The sequence below is a fragment of the Physeter macrocephalus genome, chromosome 7, assembly GCF_002837175.3.
Source record: "Physeter macrocephalus isolate SW-GA chromosome 7, ASM283717v5, whole genome shotgun sequence".
In the NCBI taxonomy this organism is placed as follows: domain Eukaryota; kingdom Metazoa; phylum Chordata; class Mammalia; order Artiodactyla; family Physeteridae; genus Physeter; species Physeter macrocephalus.
In genome coordinates, this window is record NC_041220.1 from 39,602,950 (window position 1) to 39,625,387 (window position 22,438).

A 22,438-nucleotide genomic window follows, 5' to 3' on the forward strand; every position below is an offset into this window, starting at 1 on the left:
ATGATTTGTTGTCTATTCAGGTATTCTACAAATGCTGGGTACATCAAGTTGATTGTGGAGATTTAATCCACTGCTTCTGAGGCTGCTGGGAGAAATTACTCTTTCTCTTCTTTGTTCACACAGCTCCTGTGGTTCAGCTGTGGATTTTGCCCTGCCTCTGTGTGTAGGTCGCCTGAGGGCATCTTTTCTTCATTCAGACAGAATGGGGTTAAAGTAGCAGCTGATTAGGGTACACTGGCTCACTCGGGCCAGTGGGAGGGAGGGTTATGGAATGCGTTGTGAGCCTGCGGTGGCAGAGGCCAGCATGACATTACACCAACCTGAGATGTGCTGTGTGTTGCCCCGGGGAAGTTGTCCCTGGATCATGGGACCCTGGCAGTGGTGGCCTGCACAGGCTTCCAGGAGGGGATGTGTGGATAGTGACCTGTGCTCGCACACAGGCTTCTTGGTGGTGGCAGTAGCAGCCTTAGCGTCTCATGCCCATCTCTGGGGTCCACGCTGATAGCTGCGGCTCGCGCCCGTCTCTGGAGCTCCTAGTGGTGGCCTGCAATGGTATATTGTACAACATGGGGGATATAGCCAATATTTTATAATAACTATATATGGATTATATCCTTTAAAAATAATTTATTGAATTACTTTGGCATGTTTGTCAAAAGCATATTGACCACATATTTGTAGTTCTATTTCTAGAGACACTCTTATTTTCTGTCTGTCAACCTGTTTATGTTAACACCAATACTTACTTGATTTCTATAGCTGTATCCTAAGTCTTATAGTCAGGTTGTGTAACTCTTCCCAAATTTTTCTTTCCTCTTTAAAATTCCACTGGTTATTTCATATAATGTTTAATTTCCACATACATTTTAGAAACAGTTTGTCACAACTTTATTGGATTTTGGTTGGGATCATTTGGCTTTATAGATCAGTTTTATATCTGTTTTATATGGTATCTTCAGATCATAAACTTAGCATCCCTTCTTTAGTTAGGACTTCCTTAACTTGTTTCCATGATGTTTTGTAGCATACATGTTTTATATATCCTTTGTTAAATCAACCACTCATTACTTCATTTTATGATACTATTGTAAATGATATTTAAAACTTCTAATTGTTCACTGCTACCATATAGAAATACAATTGATTTTTATATAATGATTTTGTATTCTGTGATGCTACTCATGTTTTAGTTCCATAGCTATTTTCGTGTACTTCTTAATATTTTCTACAAATGTTAGCGTGTGGTCTAAAAATACAGTCTTTACTGCTTCTTGCTTTCCAGACTGTAGATTTTTTATTTTGCTTGCCTTAGTACACTGATTTTAATCTTCTGTATAGTATAAATTGTAATATTTAAAGTAAGCATACAAACTTTAAGTGTGAGGAAGAAAGCATCTAGTTTTTTCTCTTTGGCATAGGTTGTTAGCTGTAGGAATTTTTTATATCCCCTTTGTCAGACTGAGGAAGTTTACTTCTGTACTTAGTTTGGTGAGAAGTATTGTAATGACGTGTACTGAGTTTCATCAAATATTTTTTTCTACATCTGTGGAAATGACCATAAGGTTTTTTTTCTTCCGTTTTTAGTCTTCTACTATAGTGAAATAATTTGATTAATTATTGACTATTAAGCCAATCCTGCATTGCTGAAATAAACACTCCTTGTCATGATGTACTATACTTTTTGTATTATTTTTTAGAATTTTCATCCTGCTATATTGATGGGTTCATTTTACTGAATTTTTCTATTACAATTTAATGTTCAATGACCTTGCTAAAATGGTTAAAAAAAATAAAGACAGGGCCATGTCCCATAAGGGTAAGTCTATTTAATAATAAATGCCTATTTTTAGATTTGTAGATTATATATTTTCTGATTTTTCTATCTGTTCATTGTTCTTTAACATTCTGTTTTTTCTTAATTTACGTACACATAAATTCAAAATTTTAAGAATCAATATTTCAGATAATCTTTTATGTTATACTTGGGTTATGAGAGAGAAGACTTAGGGACAGTATTTTCACTTTCTGAAACAAGATTTTTAAACAAAACAACACTTTCTATATACAGAGTCAGAACTTTTATATAATGTCCACTTTTACCTTTCCAAATGTCTAGGAAGTAATCTTTTCAGTAAATCAGTTTCTCTCTCTTTCTCTCATATCTATCTGTGTATCACCTATCTAAAAATAGCATGTATCCTGAAAATAACAACGTTAGAATTTATGTATGTAATCCTCTTATCCCCCACAAACATTAACTAATATAAAAGACATCCACAAACTTTTGAACAAGGGACTATAGAGTGGAAAATAGACTACATGTCATTTGTGCTTAAGATATTGAGACAAGTACATTGAGCAACTGCACCCTGAAGTGAGGTCAATGTATTGAGAGATATTTTTTGATTAAATACCAATATTAGTCTTATAAAAGAGTTTGATGTGTACTTTAAAAGATTACAACATCCTCTTTATTAAAGCAGCTTTTTTAAAACATATTTTTTGTCTAAAATGTGAAAGTGGGAAATATATACATTCCATGTAATGGACACTAAAATTTATTTAATGAACGAATGAAATTAGACATTGATTTCCTAAAGTTCATGTAGGATAAGATCTATATGAAGCAGCTTTCAGCTTTCAATTTTACATCAGAAAATTATCTGCTGACACTGATTAGCAACTTAGTTTAGTGTAAACAAGTTAACTTAAGTTACTAGATAATTCAAAGAGGTAAACACCTATGTTGAAATGTAACCTTTATGCTTTAATAAGCTCCTAATACAGAAAACTTCTAGCGTAGCAAATACATTCAAGTGCCCTGGGGTATCTTCATTTACATTATTGAGTCCCCTTAAAGCAGCCTCAATACTGAGGTCTAGGATCTTGTCTAAATTTTGAAAGAATTCTAGATTAATCTTCCTGGTCACAGAAACTTCAAAACACCTAACCTTTGACAGAGTTGAAGAGGACATACCCAACTGCCTTTGAGTTCAGCATCTCCAGTTTATATATATCATAGAAATAAGTAAGTACCAAAACTTACTCCTAAGAGAACATGGTAATATTAATTTTGAGATGTAGTTTCTTAGAGCTCAGAGTCTCAGATCATTAAATGACACAGATTTCTCCTGCTGTTTGAAGGCAAGATTGTCCTTCTGTTTTGCTACGAGAGCTGTTTATGTATGTATACTTAGCTGCAATCCAGACAGGACTACTTTTGTGCAACTCAGTCAGGAATTTGCATTAGTCTGATTAACTTTTCTTGACATATTCCTATATGCCACACTCTTCAAGGACAGTGTTAAAAGTCATACTGAGATATCATAAGAAAAAATGATACAATCTGGATCAGAGGAAATTAAAAAATAAAAATAAAAAACACCTGTGAGAGAATTCTAATGAGTTTTTAACTCTGCCATTATCAAGTCTCAAGATGGTTCACCCACTGTTTTCTCATTTTCATTCAGTGTCATCAGAAGTGACTTGGCCTAATGGCACATAAGAGCATGCAGTTGCACTTAAATGCATGAAATTTATTCTTCATTGATTTTCTGCATTCTGACTCACTTTTATCCCCTTCATTGCTCCATTCTAACACTTTCAGTAACCATAAGCATTTCCAAGGCTAGAAAGAGTGTACACGAATCAACAGGCGGGCAGAACTGGAGGAAAAGTACTGATGATCAAGTCGTATAGCACCTATCCTTCAGTTAAGGAAAGTTCATTTCAAAGCTGCCTTCTGTTCAAGAACAGTGAGGGGAAAAAAGATGTTAATGTGTTTGGATTACATTAAAGTTTTAAGATTAACTAGAAGAAAGGGAGGGAAAAAGTGCTAATGGCAAGAACACATGGAAGAGGCATTATTATATTACTGCTAATGCACATAAAACATTGCCTATTAAAATACAATGGTTTTGCATCCTATTAAATATATTAAAGCTGTGCTTCAATTACAAATCCTTTTATATGCATGTTTTAACAAATATGTCTTTGATAATGGAATGTAGCTTCAACTTCTTAAATGCTAAACACGAGCTATACCATATAATATGGTGCCCCCCAAAAAAAATTACCACTGGGAGGTAACCACATTTTGAGATCTCCGATCATATATATATATATATCTTATGAATTCTCAAGTGAGCAGCTGGGCAGCAACTCAATTTAAGAGCCTGAGCCTCTGGACTTGTTATGGTTAACAGTGATGTGTTGTGCTATTATTTTCACATGGTTATTTGTGGAAATAGATTTTGTCCTTGAGATGGTGTATGGATAGAAAGCACTTGATCAAGTTTGTCTATGATATTATTTGTGAAATAACTGCAACAACTCTATTAGAAACCTAGATGGTAAAATTAACAAACTTCTCATCTTGAATGGCATAAGCATTAATTTTATGGAAATTTCAAATGCATCAGTGTTTAAATTTAGCCCACGACCTCTAAACTGTATAATTATGATTTTCTTATCTGATTAAAAATGGCTGGACCAAAATATAAGCAGTGATATTTTTTATTAATTGTATGCTAGTAGAGAGTGAAAGTGGCATAAGTAACATAATCCATGTCAAGAAAATGCTAATTTTTAAGTGATTACTTGTCATAAATATGAACAAATAATATATTGGCCACTAAAAAAAGACTGCTTTTTAGCAAAATCAATCTTCCTTTTATTCTGATTTGAATTATAAACACGTTTTTCTCTTAAAAATTATCATCTATGCATACAAATGTGTAGATTTTTTTCTATTAGAAATTGAAAACAATCTATTAAATCTAATTGCTTTGTTTTCTCTTTAGTGTCATAAAATCCAGCCAGATTAATTACTCAATTAGTCTCTCTTTTTGAACGGGGTACTTTTCTCTTTTTCCTCCTCTTAGTCCTACTTTTCCTTAATTTCTGACTTTTCCAGGGTTGGAGTTTGAAGGAGAGGGAAGCAACTAAAGGGGCATAGACATTTCTTCCTGTCTTACGCTTTCAGGAACTGGTGCTGTACTCTCTCGTCTTGAAAGTTGTTGAAATTCAACTTTCTCTGGAGGCAAATTTTTGTAAATTCTTCTAAGACAGCACCCTTATGACTACTACTTGAGATAGGCAATACTTTCTCCTTCATGGGTCTTTAAGTCTTGTCTTTTGGTTTCTAGTTCTTTGGGTCTGTCGACTAAAAAAATTGCACAGCCTGAAAGTTGAGAGTTGTGTTTTATTCAGCAGACATTCTTAGAACTTCGAGCGCCAGAGACAGCATCTCTCAGATAAAGGCTGAGAAAATTGTTCTGAGGAGGTGAAGGGGAAGCCAGGTTATATAGGAGTTTTCGAAACAAAGCGCAAGTAGTTGGATCGTCAAATATCTCAAGTTAAGGAATTTAACACTTCTACATATGGGAAGATGCAAGAGTTTTGTTTCACTGAAATCATTCCTTTGATATGCACCTCTGCTATCTGGGGCCAGTGTCCTGTGTTTTCTCATCCGGAGTTTCCTCAAGATGTAGCTTTGGGGTGGCTGCAGTCTGTTGACTACTAGATAGCAGGCATTCTTTGTTTCCTTCTTGAGTTCCCTCAGGGATCACCATTAGGGCAGCTGTAATGTGGTGGCTAGATCCTTTGTTTATTGATATGGCTGGCAATATTTTATTTCTCAGGTCCAATTACAAAAGCTCTCTCTCCCTTTTTTTTGGGTCCCATTAGTCAGACAACCTGTGTATAAGGTCCACATTTTGTCAACAGAAAACTCTTCTTCATTCTCGGCCCTAAAAACTCTGTGTGTACTGGGTGATTCTACCTGATAGCGAAATTCCTTCATCTTCCACTTAGAGTTGCTTGTCCTTTAGATTTTTCAGAGAGGAGTCATATACCAGGCCACTGAGCCCCCTAAATTTTGAGAGACACGAATTAATTCCTCCTTAAATCCCTTGCTTGATTTAAGCTGAGGAAAGAACAAATACCTACTTCTCCTCCTATAGTGGTCACCAAAGAATATTTTATTAAGTTGTGATTGTGAATCACTTTTGGAAACTAAACTTAAAGTTATTATTTAAGAAATAGAAAAGTTCTTTTTTTTTTCCTCTCCCAAATAAAAGTATAGCTGGTGTGGTAAGCAGAATAGTGGAATAATGACAATAACCCTTCCCATTACAATCACAAAGATATTAGTTCCTAATCCCTAAGGAAAAAGCGTCTTTGCAGATATGACTAAGTTAAGGATTGTCAGATGGAGAAATTATCTTTATCTGGATGGGTCCTACATGAAATCACAAATATCCTTATAAGAGAGAGGTAGAGGGAGATTTGACATACAGAGGAGAAAACAGTGTGAAGATGAAACAGAGAGAGATTTTAATTTCCTGGCCTTGAAGATTGGAATAATGCAGTTATAGGTCAAGGCATGCTGCAGCCACCAGAAGCTAGAAGACATGAGGTATAGATTCTCCCCTAGACCTACTGGAGGAAGTGTGGCCCTGGCAGCACTTTGATTTGGGCCCAGTGATACTGATTTCAGACTTCTGGATTTTACAACTGTGAGAGAATAAATCTCTGTGGTTTTAAGCTGCCAAATTTGTTATAATTTACTATAATAGCTATGGGAAAATAACTCAGCCAGAAGGAAAAATTTCATATTCTTCCCTTTGCACATAGTTTTGATGTTTGGTGCTTGGTGATCCACCTTGATTTGTTTCAATCCATTTTCATTCAATGCTTTTTACTTTACAGTAGCTCTGAAAGAAATTTTAACAGCTATAAAAATCATCAACAAGTCTGTGAATTATATTTTTTAGACATTTAAAAAAATATAATTATAGAATATGACATTTTTTTCTATACCACACAGAAAGTTGTTGACTTCTAAAAGGACAATTGTAAAGCATTTATTTCTACTAAGGACAACCAAAATTTTACTTTTTCTCTGAAAGAAAAAAAAGACACACTTTTGTGATATTTTTAAAGAAAAAGGATTTTATTCATAGGTTGGTATACCTGAAAGATTTTTTTGATCATGAAAATGAGGTAAGTCTTTGTGATAAAGGTCCTGAAGTCAACCAGTAATAGAATTTACTAAACAGTTGTAAGGTTTCTTGGCTAAATTACTGATACTGATAAAAGAGAAGGGTCAGGTGGCCTTGACTTCTTTCCAAAGCTGAAATAAGTGTTTTACTTAGATGGGGTTAAGATACTAAGTTCTTCAATATTTTTGAAAATACAAATGTGCATGTACTTGGAGACATTTCATAACTCTTTTAAGAGCATATCTATCTTGATGGCAGTGATTTGAACCATCTTTTTTTTTTCCTGATTAAAAAACAGTCTCTATCAGAAACGTTGACCTCATCAAAGATAAACTCATCCAACTTAGAACCAAAAATAATTCACTACAATTGGAGATTAACTCAAAAACCTTTGAAAATGCAAGTATTTATTGAGAGAAGCCTGGCTGAACCTGAAACAAACAAACAAACAAACAAACAACTAAGGACATTTTAATTCCATTTTCAAACCATATCTTTGCAAATCAGGATTTTCAGCACTCACAACTACAAAAACAAACAAACAAACCAATCAAAATTATGTAGATGCCCTCATAATATTTATTTTTCTCTTGTCAAAGGTTACACACAATCTAATGGTCTTATACAAAATAAGCAAAAACAGTCTTCCTAATATTTCTATAAAAAATGAAGTTTAACCTGCCTTTCTATTTGAAATATCCTGTTAATGTTACTAGAATATAATTTTTTAAAAATTGGTTAACCATATCTAAATACAATAGGTTTATTTGAAATTTCATGTATTTCATATTATTGGATTAAAATTTTTTTTCTGCAAAGGGGTCCATGGGCATCACTAGAGTGTCAAAAGCGCCCATGGCAAAATCAGCAACAATGACATAAAGAACCTCTGCTCTAGCTACTGTGTTCAGAATAGAATTATGAAAGGAAGTGAAGGAAGAAGCAGGAATAACAGAATGTAAACACTATAATTTAGGTGAACTATGATGTAGTTTGGTGACGTAGATATAGTAGAAGTGGTGAGAAGTCCAACTGTATAAATACTTTGAAGATTAAGGTAATAGAAGTTTGACATAACTTTTTCTTTATTATTTGGTTATCTGGATTACTTTTTTCTGTGTACTGCTTGTTTGACTGTCCATCTATTCTATTGAACTTTCACTATTTTTTCTCCATCTATGTTCTTTTTTTTAATAATCTGGTACAAATCCTTTGTTTTACTTATATAGAAAATATCTTCTTCCAGTCTTTTTGTATCTTCTAACTTGATTTATAGTGCCTTTATTTGTAAAAAGTTCATTTTCTAAAAATTGAGGTATAGTTGATTTACAATATTATATTAGTTTCAAGTATACAACATGGCTCAATATTTTTATTGATTATACTCCATTTAAAGTCATCATAAAATATTGCCTATATTCCCTGTCCTGTACAGTACATTTGTGTATCTTATTTATTTTATTCCTAGTAGTTTGTACCTCTTAATCTCCTTCCCCTATCTTGCCCATCCCCCACCCTTTTCCTCTGTATCTGTAAGTCTGTGAGAGATTTACTTCACTAAGCATTATAACCTCCAGGTCCATTAATGTTATTGAAAATGGCAAAATTTCATTCTTTTTTATGGCTGAGTAATATTCCATTGAGTGTATGTATATGTGTGTGTGTGTGTGTGTGTGTGTGTGTGTGTGTGCGTATCACACCTTCTTTTTCCATTCATCTGTTAATGGACAATTAGGCTGCTGGATGCTTTCATATCTTGGCTATTATAAACAATGTTGCTGTGAATATTGGGCTATATGTATCTTTTTGAATTAATGTTTTTGTTTTCTTCAGATATATGCCCAGGAGTGGAATTCCTGGATCACATTGAAGCTCTATTTTAGTTTTTTGAGGAATATCCATACTGTTTTCCACAGGAGCTGCACTAATTTACATTCCTACCAACACTGTAAAAGAGTTTCCTTTTCTCCACATCCTCACCAACATTTGTTGTTTGTGGTCTGTTTGATGATAGACACTTTGACAGATGTGAGGTGATATCTCACTGTGATTTTGATTTGCAAGTCCCTGATGATTGGTGATATTGAGCATCTTTTCATGTCCCTATTGGCTATCTGTATGTCTTCTGTGGAAAAAATGTCTATTCAGGTCTTCTGCTCGTTTTAAAAATTGGGTTGTTTCCCTTTTTGATACTGATATGAGCTCCTTATATATTTTGGATATAAGCCCATTATCAGACATACTATTTGTAAACATTTTCTCCCATTCAGTAGGTTGTCTTTTCATTTTGTTGATGATTTCCTTCACTGTGCAAAATATTTTAAGTTTAATTAGTTCTCATTTGTTTATTTTTGTTTTCTTTCCCTTGCCTAGGGAGACATATCCAAAAAAATATTGCCACAACTTAGGTCAAAGAACGTACTGCCTATGTTATCTTCTAATTTCATCTATTTACATGTAGCTGTCCAGTTTTCCCAACTCCTATTGAAAAGAGTGCCATCCTCATTTTACATTTTTGCCTTCTTTGTTGTAGATTAACTGACCATAGGTTCATGGATTTATTTCTGGGCTCTTTATTCTGTTCCATTGTTCTATATACCTGTTTTTGTACTAATACCACACTGTTTTGATTATTGTAGCTTTGTAGGATAGTCTGAAGTCTGGAAGGATTATACCTCTAGCTTTGTTCTTTTTCCTCAGGATTGTTTTAGCACTTTGGGTCTCTTGTGGTTCCATATGAATTTTAGGTTTATTTGTTCTAGTTCTGTGAAAAATGTCATGGGTACTTTAATAGGGATTGCATTAACTCTGTACATTGCTTTGGGTGGTATGACCATTTTAACAATATTAATTCTTCTAGTAAAAGAACATGGGATATCTTTTAATTTCTTTGTATCATTGTCAACTTCATCATTGTTTTATATTTTTTAGAGTATAGGTCTTTCACTTCCTTGGTTAAGTTGATTTCTAGGTATTTTATTCTTTTTGATCCTATTTTAAATAGGATTGTTTTGGTTTTTTTACATTTTATTTTTCTGATAGTTCATTATTAGTATATAGAAAGTCAGCAGATTTCTGTATATTAATCTTGTATCCTGGAACTTTGCTGAATTCATTCATTAGTTCTAATAGTTTTTATTTAGAGACTTTAGGGTTTTCTATATAAAGCATCATGTCATCTGCAAAGAGTGACAGTTTTACTTCTTCCCTTCCGATCTGGATGCCTTTTATTTCTTTTCTTGTCTGATTGTTGTGGATAGGAATTCCAATACTATTTTAATTTAAAATGGTGAGAGTCAGCATCCTTGTCTTGTTCCTGATTTTAGATGAAAAGCCAAATTTTCACCATTGAGTATGATGTTAACTGTGGGTTTGTGATAAATGGCTGTTGTTTTGTTGAGATATAGTCCCTCTATAACAACTTTGATGAGAGTTTTTATCATGGATGGATGTTGAATTTTTTCAAATGCTTTTTATGCATCTATTGTTAAGGTCATGTGATATTTATTCTTTTTTTGATGTAAGTGGTATGTTAAAGTCCCCAACTATTGTATTATTATCAATTTCTCCTTTTATGTCTGTTAATATTTGCTTTATATATTTAGCAAAAATTTTTACCTGTATTGGGTGCATATGCGTTAACTAGTGTAATATCCTTCACTAAGTTGTTGAATTTTTTGGTAAGCTTAAAGTTATTTATATCATTCCCCATTTATCCTTCTGTGTCCTGTAATTCCATCCATCACATCCATCTTTATAATGAAAAAAAATTTTGGTCATTTTTGCTAAGTAGAATATCTGATTCATCAATGAGTATGCTTCCATTAATTTATCTGTCCTTTGGTTATGTATTACATTTTCTGGTTATTTCTATGATTCATATTCTTATTTTATTTCATATTATAAATGTATGAAATAAAAATAATATACATATGGCACATATTCTTTATAATATACAAATAATACATATAAATTATGAAAATATACTATATGTATATAAAATCTCAGTGGAAAGTAAACTACATTTTGCTTTGCTTTGTTTTTTTCCCCAAAGAATGCACATCTTTCCTTTTGTGTAGAAGTTTGAGGTGAGGGATTTAAGGATTTAATGAAGTAGAGATCACTTTTAGATATTCAGCTCCCAATTTTTGTGCTACCATTACAAAAAGCTGAGGTTCTTACCCATCTACTTGTTGAGCAAGGAAGGAATTTAGTTTCAGTTATCATCATCTGTTCTTGCAGAATCAGAAAAAAATCACTGTAAGAATGTTCAAAATATCAAGAATTCTCTACTTTTAACAACTCATTTCTGTTTACTCAGTAAAATTCTGGTGTGGGGAAAGGGTGTTTTATTAAATGAAGTAATTTTGCATTTCAGACTATTCTTAATTCTAGTCTGTCCTTTCACTTACAATTTCTAATCAAAGGTTTTCCAATTTCTTCCTGACCCTGTAAAGTCTATGTCAGGCCATCTAACTCCTCTGTTTCAACAGACTCTAGCTATGGATGTTGCTTTGGCTTCATGCTCAATTTTGAAGTGCTTCTTCTGTTTGGAATCTGCTTCCTTAGTGTTTTCTTTGTATCTATTGCTTTTCAGACTTTTATTTTCCTGTTTATTGAACAATCCACAGCAAGCCATTAGGAAGTACCCTATATTCTCTACCTTCTAAATGTATCCCAGCTGTGTACCATCACATCATTTCATCACCCTAGAAAGGAAACTATCCTATTTGTGTAACAACCACAGTAGACTGTAAACAGCTGTCGCTGTATTCAGCATTATCCCGTTTTCTATTTCTCACAAATAAATATAGGATCACACTATTTCTTTATCTAAATGTCCCCATAGCTTCCATCACATTCAGAAAACAAAAACACCCAAATCCAAAGTTGTTACCATGGTATACCTGAATGATCTAGTCCTTAGCCACCTTTTCAAATTCATGACTAATCTTTACTATCTTTAATGTTTCTCCAAAAATAAAAATAAATTTAAAAGGTATAGAGGGAGTGTCATTTTCTCTGCTCAGGGAATTAATTTATATTTGCATTTCCTTAGGCTTGGAAAGTCCTTCTTTCAAATATTCACATGATTCATCCTTCACTTCATTTATATAATTTTATCAAAATTTATATAGAGTGATGAGGAAGCCTTTCCTGATCACTCTACATAAAATAGCAGGTCATAACCTCTCACCACATCATTAGCTAACAAATCATCCACTTTTTAAAAATTTACCTTCATTGTGCTTGTTATTATCTAGCTGACATTTTATTTTCAATCTATTTATTCACTTGTGCTCCTACAATGACATTTTCACACTGTCTTGTTTTACTTTAAATAGAAATTAAACTCCTTGTATGCTTGGCAGTGTCTCATTTCTTTTGCAATTTCCATGGCATAATCACCTCCATGTTACCAAAACTCCTTATAGCGGTGAATTTTGTCTCCCTTGTTCTTTGCTTAAATTCTGACAATTGAAAAGTATGTTCTACTTACAAACCTTCAATTAATATTTTCTTAATTAATACTTTGAACCTAATAGGAATTCAGTGAGTACTTGCTGAATTAAAGTGCATTGAATTTTCCCAATATTAATCATGCCATCAAGAAGTTTTTATCACACTATATGTTTTCAGAAGGTAGTTCTATTACGTTTGGCCATCTGTATTTTTTTTTTTTTTGTAGGAAAGTTTCAAAATAGTATTATGGACCATTGATTCTCGTGCATTAGTATAGCAGTTATTTTCAATCTTAGTTGATAGCCTAAGAAAATGACTTGGGGAATTTAAGCAATTACACAATATAGAATGCAGTAGCCACTAGCCACAAGTGGTTATTGAGCACTTAAAATGTGGTTAGTCCTAATTGAGATGTTCAGTAAGTGTGAAATACAAACTAAATGTTGAAAGATTATTAAGAAGAAAATAATGTAAAATATTTCATTCATTTTATATTGATTACATATTGAAAATATAAAATGTTGGATAATTGAGTTAAATAGAACATATGGTTATATTTTATTTTATCTGTTTCTTTTTACTTTTTTAAAAATGTGGCTACTAGAAACTTTAAAATTATGTACAAGTCTACCATCTGTGGCTTGCATTGTGTTTCTTTCAGATAACATGGGACTAAATAGACATGAAACAGGAGGGCAGATGGGAGGATTGGTTAACATTTTCATAAGGAAATTTGTGCACATGCTACTTTTTTCTTAGTATTTCAAACTCCCTATAATACATAATAGGCATATCTACTATTTATATGATCATTGGCTCCATTTTTTTTGAACTTTCTGGTATGTCTTCCTGGAATGATTTTACATAGAAATTGTATTCTATCAAGAACTTTGGTGAGAAAATATATATCCATTATTAGAGACTCCTACCTCAGTCTTTAAACATGAGCCATCAACAAACAAAATTAATATGCATTGTCAAGTGCTGAAACTAAAACATTGGTTTGTGGCATCAATAATTGTTGAGTAATTTGAGACTTTCTTTCTTCCAGTCAGATTAATAAGCTCATGTGATGCAAAACTTCATGGTTGTTTAGATGATGAGTAAAGAAATGATAAATATATTATTATCAAAGATTATGCCATATGTGGACCAATCAAGTGGAGAGTTTTACCTAATATTACATTCAATGATGCTGCTACTTTTTTCATAGCATCTTTCAAACAGGGGAGATATGCTGTAGTTACAGGATCCAAAGAAACGCTTTGGAAGTTATGACTTTCTGTTGTGGATGTGACCATGTTATTACATAAAGACTGCTAAGGTGTGGCATCTCTTTCTGTGTGCATAGAAGTCAAATAATTTATGTTAATATTGATGCTAAACTTATGGGATATAAAAGTTTCTTCAACATCTGAATTTCATGATTATATATAAGAACAATCAACTTGATGTGGTCATAAAGGGTTTAGAAAGAGCTGAAAATTCTGGGACCTGTTGCCTGTAATATCTTGTTAATTCTAGAAATTTTCTTAACTGATGGCTCTGTAACAGTTTTTGTTAACTTTAATTCTTTCACCATATAATGCTCAAACTTTTGCAAAGAAATCATGTCCTGAGGTGGAGTACTGGTCTTTGGTAAAACTAGGTATTTTCCATAGAAGCTTGAGAAGAGGAAGTTAAACTAATTTGCAAGAGATCCATTTACCACTTTTACCTGTAGAAAACACCACCCCCAAGGGGGAAAACAAGAAGTCAAGTTATCAAGTTTAATTTCTTCATCAATTGGACCTTAGGATAAATAAACTAGTGATATTTTCTAGGAGGAAGAGACTTTATTTTTAAAATGTCCTCAGCAGGATGTCCGTGGCTGGTATTACTTATAGTGTTGTCCCTGACTAAGAACTGCTTATAGAAAATAGAATCCTACAAGGCTTGGCTGTGTGAAGAATGTCACATAAGTTCTACAACTCATTAGTTTATTAAATGGAGCTGTTTCATACTTTCAATGCTCAAATTCTGTGAAGAACCCCACAAACATAACATAAAGACCTCACCTATTCTAAGTTGAGGTGAGGATATGGAAAGTATCCTTTGGAATATGGAAAGTAAGGACCTAGAGAGCTCCTTCAATACCATAGATCTCTCTCTACTTCATCTGAAACTTTTGATTGCCAATATTTTTGAATTAATTTTTAGAGTTTGATACTGAGTAAAATGCCGATCCATGTGAGTTTAATTTGACAACAAGATCCTGTGTGTTAAGTAAAATTCTTATGAACCTGTTTAGCTAAGAATCTAATAAGGTAAATACGTTTGCAAGTGCTTTTAGGCCAGGAGAAAAAAATTTCACATGTATACCATATCGAAGTGCATCATATGAGAATTCTATGGGAATTTTGTTATGTTGTAGTTGACTAACCATGCCATAAAACAATAATTTTTTCTAAATGGCAGTATTTTAGTAAATCTCTGAAACATTATAGTCCAAGTATACTGTTGACTTTCCCGAGTGAATGCAAGCAAATATTTACTATCTAAAACAATGAGCAGAGTTCTATTACAACATAAAATTTACTATAAAGAAATATGGTGGAGAGGATAATATTTTTGGTGAGTACTACAGAAAATTGTATGAATACTAATATTTAAAATGTCCTTAAATCCTATTCAAATCTGTATCCTCTACTTTTGGCTTTTTTTAAATGACAGAAATATAGGTGTTATAGGGTCATGGTATGAAGGGTGTTGCTAAGCCCTTACTAATTAATATTTAATACTTCAATTATTCAGTCGTGGCTTCTAGTTTTAGTATGTAATGTAAGCTATTAAAGAAAGAAAGTTTTCAATTTGGACTGTAACTGGATCTGTCTCCTTTAGTCATTGTATTATACATTGAATTTTTGGTCCAGAGAGTATTTGGGACTTCTACATCTATTTTCAATAGATCCTGATCAAGTTGGGCAGCTTTGACAAGATCAGATCTAATTAAGTTATGCATGGGGAATCAATAAATATTTTCAAAAATAATATATTTTCTAAACAACTTGGTTGGCAATAGCTTTTACATAAAAAGTATCTTCAATTCAGTTTGCAAGTAGTATCATATAAAAAATAATGTTTTTGAGTAAAGGGGTTCAAAGGAAATATATTTGTTGAAACGGAGAGAATGATTGGTATTTGTTAGTACTTAACAACTATATTGGTAAAAAGATTTTATATATTTTGATGGATATACAATATAAAATTGTGGGACTTAGGCTTTAGAAAGTAACACCTAACTCAAAGGATATTTATATTTATATCCTCCTATGACTATTGTCAACTCCCTTGTACTAGTCCAAAGGTAAAATGGAGAGCTGTGAGGATCTCTAGATGTCCTCAAAACACTATCAGTGTGTTTTATCTATAGAGTTTCTGCTTGAAATACATCCTGTAGGGCTAGATAGTGTTTTTCTCCAATATCCTTTCATTTTCCATTATCTACAAACATATTTGTCAATCTACTAGCTTTAGGACAAAGAAAGGGCTAAACTTTTGTAATTTAGTTATTTTGAACATGTGCCAGCTGTTGACTTTAAGGTAAGGAAATTCTTTTGGGTTTTGGTATGTCTATTCATTATACATCTGTGAATGTAAAGGTCTGCTAAGTCAAATCACCTGTTTATGTTTAACCAATGACAGATAGAGTTGAGGGTCCCTCACTTTTGCAGCTGGGTTGATATCCAAGCATCACTTAAAGCTATGATGTAATCTGGTTTGAAATTACCTCATAATTTCATTCATAATTTCTTATCATGCTGTTTACAGTTTGAATTTTGTTCAATATCCCATAAGGAAAGACAGGCTTGAATAGGGCTTTCTTCTCATTTTTGGCTCTTACAAGATGTTTTTATGTATTAGGCATCTTAGTCTATTTACAACTTTTAATTACATGTTTTGTCTATTTCTCTCCATTCGTTTAATCCAGTAAGTAGATCAATTACCAGAGATCTGGCAAACCTGACATTGGTATCCAATATAATTCTAAACGCTTGCCTAAATTTTTTCTATCTTCTTCAATTTTCGAAAGATCTTGAATATAACTCTTCAATAAACCAGAAGTTAGTTTTCACTATAAATTAAGCAACTCACCTCCCAGCAACTTGGGCAGTATTTAGAGTAAATTAAGGACTCTGAATTATAATCATGAACAAATAATAATTCATGCATTTAATTCTCAGTATAATCTCTGGATGAGTTCTTATAATAAAAAATGAAAGGAGTTCCTTGAGCTAAGCAAACCAGTGTATACGCTCAAAGACCATAAGGGAAGTAAGGACAACTTTATTGAGGGCTTTTTATTCAAGGATTTAGGGAAACCACTCAATTACCTTAATCAAAAATTGTATTTAGGATCTGTTTGCACAGAGCAAGACAAATGACTTGCAGCTCCCATACCTGCTTGTTCTAGGTTGTACTTGGACAGAAATTTATGGCATTTGATCAAGGTCCATTCTCTGTGAACAAAACTCAAGACAATAGAGCTGCTGGTGGTAAAAGACAAGTTGAAAGTACAGGGAGTCACAGAGCAGTTTCCTGGTTTAAACAGGGTCTGGTCTTAAAATCTGGTTTGAGTTGGCCTCTGTAACTTAATGTGAGTGTGTGTAAAATAAGGAGAAGACACAGACTGTCTTTGCTTAACAGAAAGTAAAAAGACAAGGGCACAATGGACCAAAATCATATAGTATAAAATTTCAAATGAATAAAACAAACCATTAAAGAGTAATATAAGACCACTAAAGAAGCTTATTTAAAACTGAATATATTAGCTGGCCAGGTGAGAGAGCGCCACATCACTCAAACACAAGTACAGTGAATTTTCTGAGTGAAGAATGAAAGGACTAGTATAAGGGTGTGATGGGGAAACCTTAAGACAATTTATTGACCAAAAAGAAAATGATGTCTTTTTTGGGACTGGTAATTATTCCAGTGTGTGACCATCAATCACTCTTAAGAACATATATATTTTCAATAAGGTCTGGAAGGAGTTGAATAAAATTTTTTGATCATTGTGTCTGCCTATCATCTATCTATGTATCTATCTGTCTATGTATGTATGTATCTATCTGTCACATATATGGATATATATCTATGTCCATGTATCTGTCATCTGTCTCTTTGTCTACGTATCTATCCATGTATCTATATTTCTATGTATCTATTTAATGTATGCATCTGCATATCTGTCATCTATCTAAGTATATAACAATCTGTGTGTCTGTCTGTCTGTCTATCTTATCTGGAAATTAGAAGCATTAAAGATGTAGTGAGGGCTTCCCTGGTGGCGCAGTGGTTGAGAGTCCGCCTGCCGATGCAGGGAACACGGGTTCGTGCCCCGGTCCAGGAAGATCCCACATGCCGCGGAGCGTCTGGGCCCGTGAGCCATGGCCTCTGAGCTTGCGCGTCCGGAGCCTGTGCTCCGCGGTGGGAGAGGCCACAGCAGTGAGAGGCCCGCGTACCGCAAAAAAAAAAAAAAAAAAAAAAAAAAAAAAAGATGATAGTTCATATGCACATCCCCAAGGCTTAGAAAAAAACTCCCTCTATCAAATTCAGATGCCAATCCTTTTATCAACAGATATTGATACCACTTATTTGTTGTACACCTAGTATGTATAGGTTGTATTTTGGATACAAAACTATGTAGAACTTTCTTGATCTTCAGATCAGATCTAAGTTGTGAGTTGTATGTAAAAGACATCATGCAGCAACTACCTTTAATGATTATTCCCCCTTTTTGGATCTGAGGAAAAACCCAGACATTCTTTTTATGTGTTTCTAAAACTCCCTTTTAAATTTGAGAGCCTGGTTCAAATAAAGATGTACCCACTTGGATCCATTGGGAAATAAGCACAGATTCACATAGATTTTAAATTGCTTTCAGGGTCACTTAAGAAGCTTATGGAATAATTGCATGAAGACTGTAGTTGTGCGTTTGGAGTCTGTCTGGTATACCCATTATATCTCCACTTGAAGTCAGAATCCCACATAGAGTGTTGCAGTTGTATTGGCAGTTAGGAAAAATTCATATTTCTGTTTAACAGCATCATTGTGAATCATGGAAAGGATAACATTTATTTCTTATAAAACTTTCCACAGATGCACATCTCCCTAAGCTTTGTGAGTCTGTTTCTAACTCATATGCCAGAGACAGAGCTCGTTATTGTTTACTATGATCTTGTTTTCAATATAAGAACTCAATCTCCCATTGCAAGCTGCCAGAATATTTATTCTGTTTATTATATTTAAACAAAGTACAAATAAAATGATTCTGGGAGGAAAATGGAACAAACTCTTGAATAAACTAATCCTTATTTACCAAGAAGCTTATAATGAATGTGATATCCAATGGAAATATAACCAAGAATTTTGCCATTTTTGAGGAGGCAGAGGAAAACTTTGCAGCAGAACTTGAATTAAATTTATCTCTGACAGTTAACCCACTGCCTTAATCTTTTCTCTCTATTTTATTTCCTAAATCAGTGAAAGGCTTTTTCAAAGATCCTGAAAAAAATATACAGACATGTATGACATTGGGATGTTGAGATCGAAATAGCAATGAACATGAAAGCTCTGCTCATCCTCTGAGTGAAGGCACAACACACTGGGTTTTGGTCTTGTGCCTTACCCTGTTAGAATGTATGAAAAATGCACAGAGTCCAGGAACTGCTGAAAATGATCTTTAGCATTACTTACAAGAATCGGGAGATCATTATGTAAGGGAGTATGTGGTGTCATTTCTGTAGGTTTTCCATCTAGTAACATCAAATTTAAATAGATATGAGAAAGACAAACAGTTGCAGGTATCTTCTGCTGTCCCAATGAACCGAGATTACTGTAATCTCTCACTACTTTCCTCTGGAGTATCCCAGAGGAGAGAAACAATGCTTCATGAAAAGCAACATGATGATGGTAAAAATAAAAATGACACAGTAGCACCATCATCTCCTTGTGTTTATTCTATGGGGAAATAAAAACCATGTTTACAAAACAGTAAGGTTGTTACCTATGGATTTAGAACAGGAGCCATAATATTAGTACTGTCCAATTCCACATCTTCTCTATCTTTGCATACTCAAAGAATCATAGTTCAATTTTTAGCCAGAAACAGCTTTATTTTTCTGATTAATCCTGATATCTTTCTCCCCTTTCCCATTAGTGCTATCATACTTAATTTTGTGTGTCACACTTACCTATTTGTTTCCAATCACACACAATAAATTACTTTACTTTGATTTTATTCCTACTGTATCTCCAATCAAATATCCACTAATCTGTTTTGAGTATATCCATGCCCCCTATTCCCTGAAACATGGCTCTTGGCAAAGGAAAAAAAAAAAAGTAAAAAGAAGAAGGAATAGAAACTCAACAAAGTAAAAGAGCCTAACCGTAAAATCCACAAAAGCTATAGGTATGGTTTTGTGTCACATTTGCATAAAAATATCGGAAAAAACTGGTCTTTGTTAGCATGATCCTTATCACACTATTCCCACATGACCTTTGAATGCCAAACGTCCTGTGAATTAAATAAACGTGAAATAACAACACAACAACACACTTGTAGAATTTAAATTCCTGTTTATTTTCAATGCAAAGCTGTTGTCACCCTTGGCTTCATCCCAGGTTTTGGTCTAGCAAGCCAAGAATGCAAGGAGACCATCAGCAACCCCAAACGGGTGGAAGAAAAAGGGCAAGGAGGGCAATTGACCTTTTTTTTTTTTTTTTGGCTCTCCAGAGAATAAAGTACACATGGATTTATTGGCTCAGCTTTACAGTTTCAAATAATGATGGAAATAAACCCAGAGAACCCTTATGGTGATAAGACAAAGGAGCTACTTTTTTCAGAGTTCTTTGAAAATATTTCTTATAGTGTTAAAAGAGAAAGCTTTGGGAGTATAATCAGCCACTGCCTGTCCATGACAGGGAGGTAATCTCAAGTCAGAGTTGTTCTCTTCTTACAGAAATAATTATCCTTACAGAATACCTTCCCCATCCTCATGCTTTACCTACTTCCTCACAAGGTCAAGAGAGCCTAATGGGCCTGGTTTACTTTTAACCAGCTCTCTGCAGCTTTGCCCAAAAAAGTAGCCCATGATTCAGACATTCGGCTTATTTCTGAAGCCCAGAATCTGGCAATAATGTACAGTGTAGCTGCTTCTCTTTTTTCTTTGACCGTCTCAAAATGGTTTCTTTTTATTTTCTCTGGTTATGTTTATGACACACTGAAAGTCTCTGAGCAGCACTTCTGATGTGTATGTATGTGTGTTTAAACTACTTAGTTTTCTTTACTTTGCTTTGAAATTGTCACAGGTTAAAAAGAAAAGAAGACTAAGGAGATAAAATGTTAAAAAATAGAAACATCTGATTCCAAGCAAATTCTTCTTGATGTGGCAGGCCCTCCTATATAACCACATTTAAGTTAGCCAGAGGCGAGAACTAAATGAAGATCTAATACATCCTAAATTAAGGGTAAATGGCCTATGCTGGGCCACTAAAGACTTCCATCTTTCTGTCAAGAAGAGGAGTGAGATTGAAATTGGAACCGAGAACTGGGATAGCTTCTAGGATACTCAGTGTCCAGGTCTGCAGTTTTTAAACTTCTCTCTGTCCTCAGCAACTCAGCAGCTGTCAGGGGAACTGTTGAGATAGGACCGATTTGGAATGATGGTGAAAATGTTTGGTGGGGAGTGGCACAAGGTCAGTGAGCACCAGAGTGCACTGTGAAGTACAACCAGGTTGACAAGAAGTTGATTAGGGGGCTCTTAATATTCAACTTAATCTTCTGAATTCATTGAGCCTCAACTTCCTTCTTATCCAATATCACGCTCATCCTCTTTGAACATTAAAAGAGAAAACATATGTAAATGTACCTAGATTGGAATTCTAGCTAGAATCAGAGTTAAAGAAGCAGAGCAAGTTAAGTAGCTGGTATTCTCATCAAGCATTCATAAACTTTAGATCTTAGTTATATATTTACTATTTTGATTACATTATCTGTGTCAATCATAGCAGTCGACATCTTCCATTCATGATCTTATATGTTCATAGATCAAGTTAGAAGGCAATTACCTTGTATCTTCATTTTATGTAAGAGGAAACTAAACTCAAAGACAGGTGAGTGCCTGGTAGAAATCTCAGGTAGCTAGTTTATGGGATAGAAGTGATTCACCCTCAGATTTTTAGAACTCTGACGTTTGTGCTCTCACCACACTCATGCTCCATTAATCTAGGGTCCATCTCTAAATCTGAATGGATGGGGAAAGCAAGTAAGGCAGATGTGAGACATCTGTTACAAGGGAGGAATCCCAGTATTGGATATGTGATTTTTGTGTTGTGAATCAATCCCAGACTAGTCGTTCAGTTTGAACAAATATTTGAGAGAAGTCTATGTGTAGAGTGAATTAGCAGCTGCTAGTATTCAGCATATCAATTTTTGTATCAATTATGAGCCTGGGTTTTGTGATAGGAGCCAAGCCTCTTCCACTTACTAGTTATCTTTTCCTAAATAACTTAATTTAGCAAGAGCAATAAAATCTATAAAATTAAAACAATGATATTACCTACTTTACAGGAGGCTTATAAAAGTTAATAATAAAATATATATCAAATATTTATCATTGTGCCTGATACAGTATAGGGAGACATTAATGAATGCTAGTTGTTGTTATATTATTGGAATTGTTAACATTTTCCTCATGTCACAAATGACTTTTCAAAATAGTTTTGTTAAGGTATTATTGATATACAATAAAACTGGACATATTTAATGTACATAACTTGAGATATGCATATACCTATGAAAGTGTCACCACAATCAAGGTAATAAACAAATCCATCACCTCCTAAAGTCCTGCCTTCTCCACTTTGTGTGTGTGCTAAGAATATGTAACATGAGATCTAACCATCTTAACAAATTTTTAAGTGTACAGTAC